The 14,170-nt window shown below is 38.9% G+C and overlaps 1 long non-coding RNA gene across 1 annotated transcript; it reads left to right on the top strand.

Moving 5' to 3' along the window:
- The first annotated feature begins 3,410 nt into the window (after positions 1-3,410).
- Positions 3,411-6,012, top strand: LOC122551969. The gene is made up of 4 exons (XR_006312236.1): positions 3,411-3,497; positions 4,843-4,964; positions 5,326-5,447; positions 5,921-6,012. It is a non-coding gene; the product is annotated as an uncharacterized LOC122551969 (long non-coding RNA).
- Positions 6,013-14,170: the final 8,158 nt, after the last annotated feature.

Here is a 14,170-nt window from a genome sequence, read left to right as displayed (position 1 = left end):
TCCTAAGTCCCCTTGTGCATCAGATGTCCAAAGCCATTCCCTATTTAGAAAATAATCAAAACCTCTATTCTTCTGATCAAAGAGCGTAACCTCACAATTTCCCGCATTGTATTCCACCTGCCATTTATTTGCCCACTCTCCTGGCCTGTCCAAGTCATTCTGCAAGCTCCCTGCTTCTCTCTCCACCTATCTTTGTGACATCTGCAAATTTAGCAATAGTTTCTTTGCCCAGATTGTTCCTGTGTAACATGAATAATTGTGGTCCCAACACTGACTCCTGCAGAACTCCACCAATCATCAGCCGCCATTCAGCAAAATACCACTTTATCCCTAGTCTCTGCCTTCTGCCAAACAGTCAATCCTCTATCCATACCAGTATCTTGCCCCTAAAACCATGGGCGCTTGTCTTAGTTAGCAGCCTCTTGTATGGCAAAGGCCTTCTGGAAATCCAAAAAGATCACGTCCTCTGGCTCTCCCTTATCTAACTTGCTTATTACGTTCTCAAAGGATACTAACAGAATTGTCAGGCATGATCTCCCCCGGACAAAGCTGTGTAGACTCAACCCTATTTTACCATGCACTTTTAAGTTTCTTCAATCTCATCCATAATAATGAGCTCTAAGATCTTACCAATAACTGAGTTCAAGCAAAGTGGCCTATAATTTTCTGTCTTCTGCCTTCCTCCCTTTCTAAACAGAAATGTTACATTAGTCATTTTCCTGTCTGCGGAGACACTCCCTGACTCCAGTTATTCCTGAAAAATCATCACCAATGCCTATTCAATCTCGTTAGCTATCTCCTTCCAAACTCTGGGGTGTAGCCAATTCAATCCAGATGTTTTATCCAACTTTCACAACCTTCAAATTCCTCAGCACCTTCTTAGTGATGGCCACAACACTCACCTCTGCCCCCTGACTCTCCTGAAGTCTGGTATACTACTGATGTTTCCCACAGTGAGAACTGATGCAAAATAACTATTCAGTTCCATTGCCATTTCTTTGCTCTCCATTAATACTTCTCGAGCCTCACTTTCCAGTGGTCCAAAGTTAATTCTTGTCTTTCTCATATCCTTTATATACGTAAAAGATAATCTTGCAATGTTCTTTTATATTACTAGTTAACTTACCCTCACATTTCATCTTCTTCTGCCTTATTGCTTTTTTTCGTTATCCTCTGCTAGTTTTTAAAGGTTTCCCACTCCTTTCGCTTCCCATTAATCCTCACCACATTGTTTGCTTTTTCTTTTGTTTTTATGCTGTCCCTGACTTCCCTGACTAACCATTGTTACCTTTTCCTCCCCTTAATATATTTCTTTTTTTATCGGAATGAAATTCTGCTGTGCCTCCTGAATTAGCCCCAGTAACTCCTGCCATTGCTGCTCCCCTGTCTTCCCTGCTAGGCTCCCCTTCCAAACAACTCTGGCCAGCAACAACCTCATGTCTTTGTCGTTAACTTTACTCAATGTAATATCGTTACATCTGATTCCAGCTTCTCCTTCTCAAACTGCAGGGTGAATTCTATCATATTTTTGGGGTTCCTTCACATTAAGCTCCCTAATTAAGTTTGCCTTGATTCACATCACCAAATCTAGAATTGCCTGTCCCTTAGTGAGCTCTACTACAAGCTGCTCCAAAAAGAATCTTGCCGATATTTCACAAATTCCTTTTCTTGGGATTCACTACCAACCTGATTTTCCCAGTCCACTTAATCGCTCTGTTATATGGAGCATATTATTAAACTGGACAGAGTTCAGAAAAGATTTTCCAGGATGTCGCCAGGAATGGAAGGCTTGAGTTATAAAACTAGGCTGGGACTTTTTCATTACATCATAGGAGGTTGCGGGGTGACCTTATAGACATTTATACAATCATGAGGGGCATAGAAAAGGTGAATAACTAAGGTGTTTTCCCTAAGGTGGTAAGTTCAAAACTAGTGAGCATATTTTTAAGGTGAGAGGAGAAAGATTTAAAAAGGACATGAGGGCAACTTTATTTACACCAGAGTGGCTCATGTGTGGAATGAACTGCCAGAGGAAATGGTGGATGCAGTTCCAGTTAGAATATTGAAAAGACATTTGGATAAGCACATGACTAGGAAAGGCTTGAAGGGAATGGACCAAATGTAGGCAGGTGGGACTAGTTTAGTTTGGGACCATGGTCAACGTGGACCAAAGGGTCTGTTTCCATGCTGTATGACTCTATGATTATTGTAGAGGCGCCTTTCTTACATGGTTTTTTTAATTTCCTGACCATAGCTCGGAGGCTGGTACATAGCTCCCATTAGGATCTTTTTATTTTGCGACTCCTCAACTCTACTCACACAGATTCTATGCCTTCTGACTATGCATTACTTTGTGCTCTCGGCGTACTTTCATTTCTTACTAACAAGGCAACCTTGCTTCCCCATCCATCTGCCTAACCTTTTACTAGGATACATGTTCTTTGATATTTCGTTCCCAACCCACATCCCCTTGCAGCCACGTCTCTGTGATACCCACAACATCATACCCACCAATTTCTATCTGAGCTATAAGCTCATTTACTTAGATTTATGTACTGCGTACATTTAAGGATAACACCCTCAGTCCTGCATTTATTGCCCCCTTTTCAGTTTTGTCCCCTTATCTCCTGTGCATGAAGTTAGATTCCTGACCCGTTCCATACTCTGTGTACCATTACGTATTCTGGAAACTTCAATAACCTCTGCTGAGGCCTTCCCTACTTTAACCTTTCCCATAATTTTCCATGCAACTGACCCACCGTTCCACTATTTAGTTGAAAGACCTATCCACAGCCATAGTTATGTGATTCACCAGGACTCTGGCCCCGAAATGATTCAGTCAAGGGCAATTATTCTCAACTCACTTCTGGAGTTCAGCTCTTTTGTCTATTTTTGGACCAAGCCTGTAGTTGAGTCAGTAACTGATTGACCCCAGTAAAACCCAAGCTGAGTGTTAGTGAGCAAGTTATTCCTTTGTAAATGCACTTGATAGTGCTGTTGACAGCCCTTTCCATCATGTTAAGGTGTGAATTCCCTATAAATGACTGAATTTTCACCAATATGAGTTTGGCATGTAATCATGCCAAGAGTGTTTTATGGGCACAATTTACTTTTTCCCTTTAGGACAGTTACGTCACAATGCAACATAAATCAAGTTTCTTATTGTCATATCATGTACACTACTAAACTATAAGTGTAGGATTGAAATCCAACACAAGAGTTAAGAGAAATTTAGACTTATCTATCATGCATGTTTTACTATTCACTTTCGGAGCTTTGAAGAGGGCAGAGCAAGGTGACCCCACAACAGGCAGTCAGCATCACTGAGAGAAGGGTGTGCTTTGAGGGCCCCATGACAGACAGTCAGCACTGCCCACAGCAACATCAAGAGCAGGACTGTTTTACAGACAGACAAAGACAAGGTTAAATTAATTGGAGCTCATTGGAATTCATATTTGTTTTACTACAGAGGAAGGAGCTCATTTGCTGAGACTCTGGTAAGTGATTAAAGAGTGCAAAGCGATTTCTGTTCTCTATGGCACAAGTCACAAAAGGTTAACGTGCAGGTACAGCATATAATCAATAAGGCTATGGAGATATTATTGTTTAATTTGAGAAGAACTGAACATGAAAGTAGGGATGTTATGTTCCAATCATAAAGCGCATTGATGGGACCACATCTTAAATAATGTGTTCTCTTTTGGTCTCCTTAATTAAAGAAGTACTTAAACGAATTATAGTCAAAAGCGATTTATTAGATTTATATCTGGAATGATCAGGCTATCTTATGAGGATAGGTTGGACAGGCCAGCCATGTTTCCATTGAGGTCTGGAAGAATGAAGGATGATTTATTGCGGTGTATAAGATCCTGAAAGGTCTTGACAAGGTGGCTGTTGAGAGGAAGATTTCTCTTGTGGGTTGGTCTCGAATAGGTGGGCGCTGTTTTAACATTTTAAGACTGAAATTAGAATTCTTTTTTCTCTCTGTGGCTTTGGAATTCTGCCTCAGAATGCAATGGAGGCAGTCTTAATTATATGTAAGATAAAGGTGGAATCAAAGATTATTGTGGCAAGATTGGACGTGGAAATGAAAACAGTGTGGCCGTGATCTTCTTGAAAAGCAGAGCAAGCTCAAAGGACTGAATTGTCTGTTTCTATTTCTTATGTTTGCAAGTGCTTTGTGCCATTTGAAATTTGTAAACACAGACATTTTCTAGCTTTGCAGACTTCAGTTTTAACGTTTAAATTTAATGTCTAATATAATTAATAATTTAGTTTAACCTTTGTCATGATTATCGTGAAAAACTGAAGTTCTCAAATAAAACTTTGCATTGGTTTGCTCTGATTTATCAAGAAACACCCTGAAGCATCTCACATTTTACATTTGGCCACAATAGTGCTCAAGTGACATGTGCTTCATTGCATAGGCATGACACGAAGGAAAACATTAAATATAGCTTCATTTCAGCAAGTATTCTCACAGTTTTAATACTGGTGACTTTATTGCAATTTGTCTGGCTTGTTTTAATAAAGAATATGTTTACTAATTGTAATTAAGTGCTAAGGTGGATCACGACTTGTTTAAATACACGGCAAATATTTATCTCTCGAGGATCACCGGGTTTTGCTTTCACTGTTTTCCTTATTATAAATCCAAGAGTTTAAAACTCAGCCAAAGTCCATTAAATCAGAGTTTCATCTCTGTCTCGAGATTTTCTGGGTGTGCCTTAGCTTGTTTTCTCGTATAGCTTAATGATCACTTCTGTAAGTGGTCTGAACACTTGCTATTCAGGAGGTTGTGTACAAAGTGCCCAATTTGTTTTTTGTTTGATTTGTTCACAGGATGAGTTTGCTGCTGGCCAGGCCAGCATTTATTATCCATCTCTTTCTCCAGGGCAATTAGGAATCAACTGAGGGGAAGTGATGACACGGGAGCAGTAATCAAGAACCCCAGGCAATTGTCGGTGAGGCATGAGTATGAATCCCACCATGGCTGATGGTGAATTTTGAATGCATTAAAATCTGAAGTTAAGAGCTAGCCTAATAGTGATCACGTTACCATTGCCAATTATCATAAAACTCCATCTGGTTTACTAATGCCCTTTAGGAGCTGTTAACACAGGCATTTTCCAGCTTTACAGGTCTGGCCTACATATCCTGTGCACCCAGCCCCAGTCCAAATGATGCCTATATTCTGTGAATGAATAAGAAAAGGACTTTATATGCTGGCTCAGCCAGCAAAGTCTGTGAATAAATAAATAAATAAAACTGAGCCACATGAACAGTTATTAGGATAGATGAACAAATTGTTGGTCACACCATCAGGAGCAGAGGTGATGGATGAGCAGAACATGGTGCAAGTTAGGTCATTGGCAACAGACCTTAACATTCTAGAGTGTGGAAGAGGAAGATCATCCAAGAGGATGTTGCAACGGTGGAGTCTAAAGGTAACAAAGGCATGGATGATGTTTTTGATACTTAATGAATTGACACAGTTCTGTAATCAAGCAAAGTTACAGAGGTAAACATAGCAGTCTTAGTGTGGATGTTTGGTTAAAAGCCCATCTCAGGATCAAATGCATCACCAAGTTAACAAAATAATCTGCTTCTACCTCAAATGATTTCCAGGGTTAAAGATAGAGATGGTACTTAGTAAGGAAAAGAGATTACAGGAGAACTATTGAATTGGAAGATAATTTTGGTCATTCAGTACTTGATCTCAGACTGTGATTGAAATGCAATAGGTGGGAATAGGAGGGGGAGCTATTGAGAGAGTTGGAGGTGAGGTTGAGTTGCATGCTATCAATATTGATATGAAAATTGATTTTGTGTTTTCTAATGAAATCTTTGAAGCAAACATGAATGAAAACTTTCAAGAAATTTCAATTCAGCTACAAGCCTTGCTTATGCTATGTTACAGGATCAATGGAGAGGATTGGACAAGTAATCCAAAAGATGGCTTCAAATCACGCACAAGCAACAGGACATTTAAATTCAATATTTAAATAAATCTAAAATTAAGAAGTCAGTCTCAGTATTACTGATGATGAAATTACTGGATAACTGTAAAATCCTGTCTGGGTTCATGAACTTCCTCTAGGGAAAGAAATTTGCTTCCCTTATCTATACTCGATGTGACTTTAGACTCATAGCACTGTATTTGACTCCTAACTGCTTTCCGAAATGGTAAGCCACATTCCATCTCAAGGTTACTTGCAAGGAGGTTATAAATGTTGAGCTTGTCAGAAACATCCATATGACATGAGATTGATGTAAATCATGATGATGTAGCTGATTACAAGACTCTGACATTGATAAGAGAGAAGATAACAACCTAGAATGAACATTTTAAGAGCAATACTACATTAGTACTAGTACTAGTACTTAATAGTACATTAAAGACCTGTATTTGAGAACCTGCTATATTTCGATGTATTGATGTAAATATGGAGTTATAGGATCATAGAGTACAGAAACAGACCAGATATTCTAACCTAATCTAGTTCCATTTGCCAGCACTTGGCCCACATCCCTCTAAACCCTTCCTACTCATATACCCATCTAGATCCCTTTCAAATGTTGCAATTGTACCAGCCTCCACCACTTCCTCTGGCAGCTCATTCCAGACACACATCACCCTCTGTACGAAAAAGTTGCCCCTTACCTCCCTTTTATATCTTTCCCCTTTCACCCTAAACCTATGCTTTTTAGTTCTGGATTCCCCCACCTCAGGGAAAAGACTTTGTCTATTTATCCTATCCATGCCCCTCATGGTTTATAAATCTCTATAAGGTCACCCCTCAGCCTCTGATGCTCCAGGGAAAACAGTCACAGCCTGTTCAGCCTCTCCCTATAGCTCAAATCCTCCAACCTGGCAACATCCTTGTGAATCTTTTCTGAACCCTTTCTGGTTTCACCACATCCTTTCGATAGGAAGGACACCAGAATTAAATGCAATATTCCAAAAGTGGCCGAAACAACGTCCTGTACAGCCTCAACATGACCTCCCAACTGCTATACTCAATTTTCAAGCCTTACTTAGAGATAAGTAATAAGTAGCCATTAGGTCAATGCATGTGCAGAGACCTACAGCCTAGACTTTCACCAGGCAAGTATCTCAATGTGCAGGTGGCAGTACTGAATTAAAGCACCAGATAAAGCAATCCAAATCTCATTTACTTTGTTGTAGTCTTATAAGACTTAATTTGTGACTTTCCACTACTGTGACTGGGACCAAGATCTGATTGAAGCATTTAAACATAAGCACAACTTATGGAACAGTCCCAACTTCTTTAATTTATCCTCATAACTGAAGTTCCCTATTCCTGGAACCATTCTTGTAAATCACTTCAGCACACACTGCAATGCATTTTTTTTGTGGGTTTGTTCGAGGATTTTGGAAAGGGAGAGCAAGTTGGTGATGGGAGCTAGTCTGCAAACACAGATTTCAAGGTTGATTTTTTTGTTGAGGAACCAGTTGATAGTCAAATATTTGAAGGAGAGGGGAACTGCCTGAGGAGAAATAACCACTGCTAATATTGTCTGACACTGGGTCATAAAGGGAAGTCAGATAGTTATCAGTTTAGTGGAAATAGGGTCACATTAACTGTTCCAACCACCCAAAATCAGTTAAACAATAAATAAGAGGGTGGGATGGTGGCTCACAGTGCCAGAGCCCCAGGTTCAATTCCAACCTTGGGCGACTGTCAGTGTGGAGTTTGCACATTCTCCCCATGTCTCCGTTGGTTTCCTCCCACAGTGCAAAGATGTGCAGGTTAGGGGAATTGGCCAAAGTGTTCAGGGATATGTAGCTTGGGTGCATTACTCAGGGGTAAATAGAGGGTCGGGGCATTGGTCTCAGTGGATTACTCTTTGGAGAATCAGTGTGGATTTGTTGGATCAGAGGGCCTGTTTCTACACTGTAGGGATTCTATTCTAAAAATAAAATCAAATGATTTGTCTTATTTTTAATAATGACTATTTGGGATCTGCAAATGTCTCAATTCAAACTCTCCAATTATAATATCATTTTGTTGTCATTGCAATTGTATTATTCACCTGGAGGTAACATGAGCCGTGTTTATGCCTCCTTCCCCATCCTGTTCTCTTCACAGTGGTGTAAATAGTAGCTATCCTATACAGTACAATCTTCCCTGCAGGAAGTAAGTTTTATTTCCATTGTTTAATCAAGCGGGGCACATTGTAGCCTGTTTATCATCCTGTTGGAGCAGCTAGGCTGGCAGCTCCCTCAGCTACTTGATGATATCCTCCTACATATAGTTAACAACCTGCCAGCGTTACCACTCTCCCAAGAGCACCACCAGTCATGAGAAGTAAGAAGTACCCTCAAGCAAATGAGAGTTGGGATATTCATACGTCAATGGAAAATCAGATAGTTTGTTTATTATTACAGAGAACCATCGAAAAGACTTGTGTTTGAGTTTTGTTTTACTTTAATGCAGTAACAAAGTAGAAATGTACTAATTTCAAAATAACCACGTGATACACCATGTAATAAATGAAATTATATGGCCTTGATCTTCTGATCAGGGTTAGAAACCCTATATGTGGCTCTGACATAAAATAATACACACTTGGCTTTGAAGGAGCTCTCTGATTGTCCAGGCCTGGAATCTGTGCAATTGTGAACGTGCATCATTTCTGATATTTTGGTGTGCACAGCCCTTTTGGAATTAGACTCCTGAAAAACGCTTTATAAATGGAAGTTTTTTCTTCTTTTTATTTTTCCATGGCAATGTTACAAAAGATTTGTATTTTATTTCCTATGTCACATTGTAGCTTCTTGCGATAACAGCTTTATTGCTTCAAAGTAATAAATATATTTGAAACCATTTATCACTGATCTTCCAAAGAGTAAAGCTGTCTGGTTACATCACTGTCACAGTTAGTGCACAGTTAACAGGATGGTAATGTGTTTCTAAAACATTTGTAATGATCTTTGAGACTGCAGTACATAAACTCAAATCCAACATTTTTCAAATAAATGTTGTATGAAATGTTTGTCCAAATCTCTGTTGCCCATGATCTATGCTACAACATGTTGTGGTCATCCAACTTCCATGTTCTTGCAGACTTACACTAATCTCCAATCTCTGACATGCCCTTTTGCCTTGAATTAGAATGTTTTATTCTTATATATCTTTCGGGAACAGGAATTGCAATTAATAATGACATTTATATCTCCAGTTAGAAATCCTTTTGTGTTTACATTCAAGGTACTACATGCAAGTTGTTGGGAATATAATCAGAATAGAAAGAAAAAAAGATAACAATAGTATTGTCCTCCAGAAGTTGAGAAACTCTGGGCAGGATTTGCCCATATGAGAAAGGGAATGATGGGTTTGATTTTGGGTTGTAAACCCACTTTGCTCATGAATCTGGAACTGGCAGTAATTGCAGAACCCCACTGGGTTTAGAACTGAATTGTCCCAGATATTAAGTGCTCTTCAGGGAAAAGGACAAAACTGTACTGAATCTTCTCACTACTGTCCCCTGTTTATGAGACCCTCTGCAAAATGGCTTCACATAATTGAACATAAAATCCATCATTAAAAACTTTGGAAGATTCATAGCTCAGATTTTTACAAATACAGTTAGTGAGAGCCCTTAGTCCCCTCCCATCTCTCTTGCCAGTATGTGCCTATTGTAATTTGCAATTGCTGCAGGTCTCAGAAAAAAATGGTGCAATTGACTTGGCTGGGTCTGTTTCCAGATATGACTGTGAATAAAAGAATCTCTCCCAAAAGATGTGGAAGCTTTCGAGAGAATGCAGAGGAGATTTACCAAGTTGCTGACTGGACTGGAAGGCATGTCTTATGAAGAAAGTTTGAGGGAGCTAGGGCTTTTCTCATTGGGGTAAAGAAGGATGAGAGATGACTTGATAGAGGTGTACAAGATGTTGAGAAGCACAGATAGAGTGGATAGCCAGAGACATTTTCCTATGGCAGAAATGTCTATCATGAGGGGGCATAATTTTAAGGTGATTGGAGGAAGAGGAGATGTCAGAGGTAGGTTCTTCACTCAGAGTGCGGTGGGTGTTTGGAATGCACTGCCAGCAGTGGTAATAGAGTCAGATACATTAGGACATTTGCGCGACTCTTGGATAGGCACATGGAAGTTAGTACAATGAAGGGTATGTAGGTTAGTCTGATCTTAGAGTAGGATAAAAGGCTGGTATAACATTGAAGGCAGAATGGCCTGTAATGTGCTGAACTGTTCTGTGTTCCATGTATATCCCTCTGTGATCACCCTTAACATGTGAGGCCATTGAATGAACAATGTCTTCTGCAATTGGGACTTCATACCATCTCCCAGTGGGATTGAGGAACTGAATATGGTTAACTCTTAACAGCCATGCTATATAGCAGGAAGCCATTCTGGAATAGCCATCAGTAACAGTGTTAGTGATGTACAACTTCACAGTGATGAGAGGCCTCACACTTTGTGGGTTTGGACTCAGTAAAGCAGGAGGAGATGTGTTCTCTGACTGATTTCCCTGAGGCTGTATGGACTCATGGACGTAAATGGAGGTTCCACTTTATTGCAGTATACATAATTCTCAGTTTCCTCAGCATCTTAAGAGCAGGGTCTGCTGACAAATACTGTAGAGATACTGGCAGAATTGTTTCAGCAGAGCTGCCACTGAGTGTCTTCAAGCTGCCACAACCCTTATAGTTACAAAGCTGGAGAATCGAGCTGGCTGCCCCCTTATAACTTGGGGCAACAAGTGAAGAACAACCATACATAACAGGGTACAAGAGTAGGAGCTGAAGCAATCAAGTTTGCTCTGCCATTCAGTGAGATAATGGCTGATCTGATAATCCTCAACTCCATTTTCTTGCCTTTCCCCCATAACCCTCGATTCCCTTCCTGATTAATGTGTTTAATGATTATTTTGGTAATGAATTCTGCTGATACACCAGTCTCTAAGGGAAGAATTTCTAACTATGTCAAGCCCTTTAACGATCTTGGAGGTTTCAGTGTCACACCTCATTATTCTAAACTGCAACTGAGTTGACCTTTCCTCATAAGAAATCCCTCCATTCCCAAGATTAGTTTAGTAGACCTTTTCTGAATGGTGCCAAATGTCAATTTTATGTCTCCTTAGATGAGGGGACCAAAATTGCTCACAATTAATGAATTATATGATTGTAGCAAGTTTTCTCTATATTTATACTCTATTCACTTTGAAACAAATGCCAAAATGTCACTTGCCTTCCGTATTATCTGCTGAACTTGGATGCTAGCATTGTGTGATTTATATACAAGCACTCCCAAATCCCCTTGGGCTTTAGCTTTCTGCAATTATTCTCCATTTACATAATATTATCTTATATACTTGCATGAATGTCAAACTTTTTAGACTATTTTTACGGTTAAATTTATGGGGTCAACAATGGCATGGATACTACGTTTGAGGGGCTGAAATTCATACTACAGACTAAAATACTATATTATTAGCAGAAGCCCAATTGATCACTAAGCAAATAAAGAAAAAAACACAATAAATTATAATAATTACCAGACAAAGACAATAGAAACAAAAATGAATTAGCAAGCTTTTTTTGATACATACAAAAAGTGAAGTAGAAATATAATACAGCTTTAAATTACAATTACATGGTACATCTTAAATTAAACATGTCAAATACAGAAGTTCATTAAAATTCTGCAAAATCACACTGTTCAACATCTTCAGCACTGAATAGAGCCATAATTAGCAGGATGAATGATATCATCAAATGAGTTGTACATCAAAACACATAATAGCATGAAGAAAAATTCATTTCCTCGTTGAAACATTTATGTCAGGATAATACTTTGACTCACAAATGTTGATCTGTTATCTGTGAATAGCTAGGGTCAACTTTTACATGAGATATACAGAAAATTCTAGATTTTTTGGCCAAAAATAGGGGTCGACTTCTACATGAGATCAACTTTTACTCAAGTATATATGGTAATCTCCATTGTTCTTCCTGCTAGCGTGCGCAAACTCACATTATATTCCATATGCCAGGTCTCTTCCCACTCACAATGCATCTGTATCCCTCTGCAGATTCCTTCTGTCATCCTTGATAGATCAGGCATTCCTGGGTGTAGAGGGTACTGCACCAATTTGAGCACTATGTGAGTTACTGTGGTGTTATCTGAATGTGTTGATAGCATACAAGGCTCACTCTGAGCAAGCTCAATCTTTTTATCATGACATGCATGATTTAATTAACTATTATGAGCCCAGTAGCAACTGATAACTTTTAATAGAAAGGAAACTCCATCATACCAAGAGAGAAAACTGATGGACAATATTTTACTTCTTTAAAAACAAACTAAAATGATTATAATTCACACATTAATTGACTGGTGAAGGATAGTCAAAATAAAATAAAGTCCACTTTTTATTAGTCAAGACAATAGATACACCTTAAATAATTATAAGGATTTTCCTTACTTTCTACACAAATGTGCCAAAGCACATGGGGAATCCCACCATATTTCCTCTTGCTTTCAGTTATGTAGGATTCCTCATTTTCCCAATGGAACATTACACCCTTGGGCCGCATTTACCAGTAGCTGTATTCCATCAAAAGTCCACAGACATGTTTCATACCAACATGTATATATTCACTCTCTCTCTCTCAAGTCATGAAAGTCGTAATGCAATAGTACAAAATTCTCAGAGACTCCTTTCTCTGATCTGTTTGAATCTGGCAACATTGAAACATGTTATGGACCAGATTCTTCCTGATGAAGGGCTTTTGCCCGAAACGTCGATTTTGCCTGTCCTCGGATGCTGCCTGAACTGCTGTGCTCTTCCAGCACCACTGATCCAGAATCTGGTTTCCAGCATCTGCAGTCATTGTTTTTACCATGTTATGGACCAGGCCAAACCCCTCTCAAAAATATTACCAGAAGGTAGCCTGGACCCTAACCTTTTCTTATTTTGAAGGCAGATGTGAAGAGTATTCCAGGAGTGATGCAGCTGGTCAAACCACTCAAATTAAAGCAAAAGAGAACTCATTTAAACACTACAGTTGAAACACAAACAACAGACAACAGAATTTAGAATAACTCAACTATTGAAAAGCTTAACTGATGTGATACATCAATTTAATTAAGGAACTGTTCCAATCCAGTAACAATCCATAAATATGCCCTTTGGCAAAAAAGTAAATTCAAACCCAGGTTCTTACAGGCAGGAGGGAACAAATTCCAAAGAGATTTCAAAGAGAGAGAGAGTCAATCAGGAATCTTCTGCTGAAGCTTGGAAACTGTAAGTATCTTGTGACTGCTACAATTAAAACCAAACTAGAAGAAAACGGAACTGGGAGAATGGGCACTGTTAAACCTCTGCCTTTACAACCTCTCTTACAAAAAAAATCGCAAGGACAAAATAACATTATTAAAGTGACAGTACCGTCACAAGCAGCAGCAATAGGTCTTGAGCAAACTACAATTTCTTGTTCTTTCTGTGATCAGCTGACTGTCCTTTTCAATTGTATAAGCCTCACACCAGCACAGTTTATGCGATATTATCAGAGACCTGCTTCAATACCAGGATCTGTTCTAAACTGTCAAACAGAAAACTGATCTAAATCTTGTTTGTTTCCATCAACAGCAATAATCTGTGTATTGAAAACCTATTATCAGATCACTTGAAACCCCAACCGCACCATGGTAATTGACTTTCTATTAACATTTTTAAGCTTAACTTTTCATTGCCATGGCAACTTCAAGTGACATCGGCATTTCTTGGAAGTTAATTATATCACTTTTAGCAAGGCACATGAGTGATCATATAATTTTGTGGAAGACTAATAAAAGAATGTGGCAAAACATTAGCTTCCTCCTGATATTATGATTTGAGTAGAGTGGAGTAGCACTTTTGATTTAGTTTATTGCCTTGATCATCCGGAGGTTTGGAAATGAGAAAATTCATTTTTATTGATTGAATTGGGAATGCGACAAATAAATTAATTGGCTTCGTACCTTTGAGTTGGTGCAGTATGTGGACATATAGTAATAGAACCAGTTACATTCATTAATTAATGTCTTAGACACTTTCCAAGTTCCAGGACACACTCTTAGAGTTGAAAACACAGAATTTCCAAGCAAGAGAGACTTTTCAAAAAATTGCTGGCAACTGCTA

This window comes from Chiloscyllium plagiosum, chromosome 7 (assembly GCF_004010195.1).
Source record: "Chiloscyllium plagiosum isolate BGI_BamShark_2017 chromosome 7, ASM401019v2, whole genome shotgun sequence".
NCBI lineage: Eukaryota > Metazoa > Chordata > Chondrichthyes > Orectolobiformes > Hemiscylliidae > Chiloscyllium > Chiloscyllium plagiosum.
This window is presented reverse-complemented; position numbering and strand designations above follow the sequence as displayed.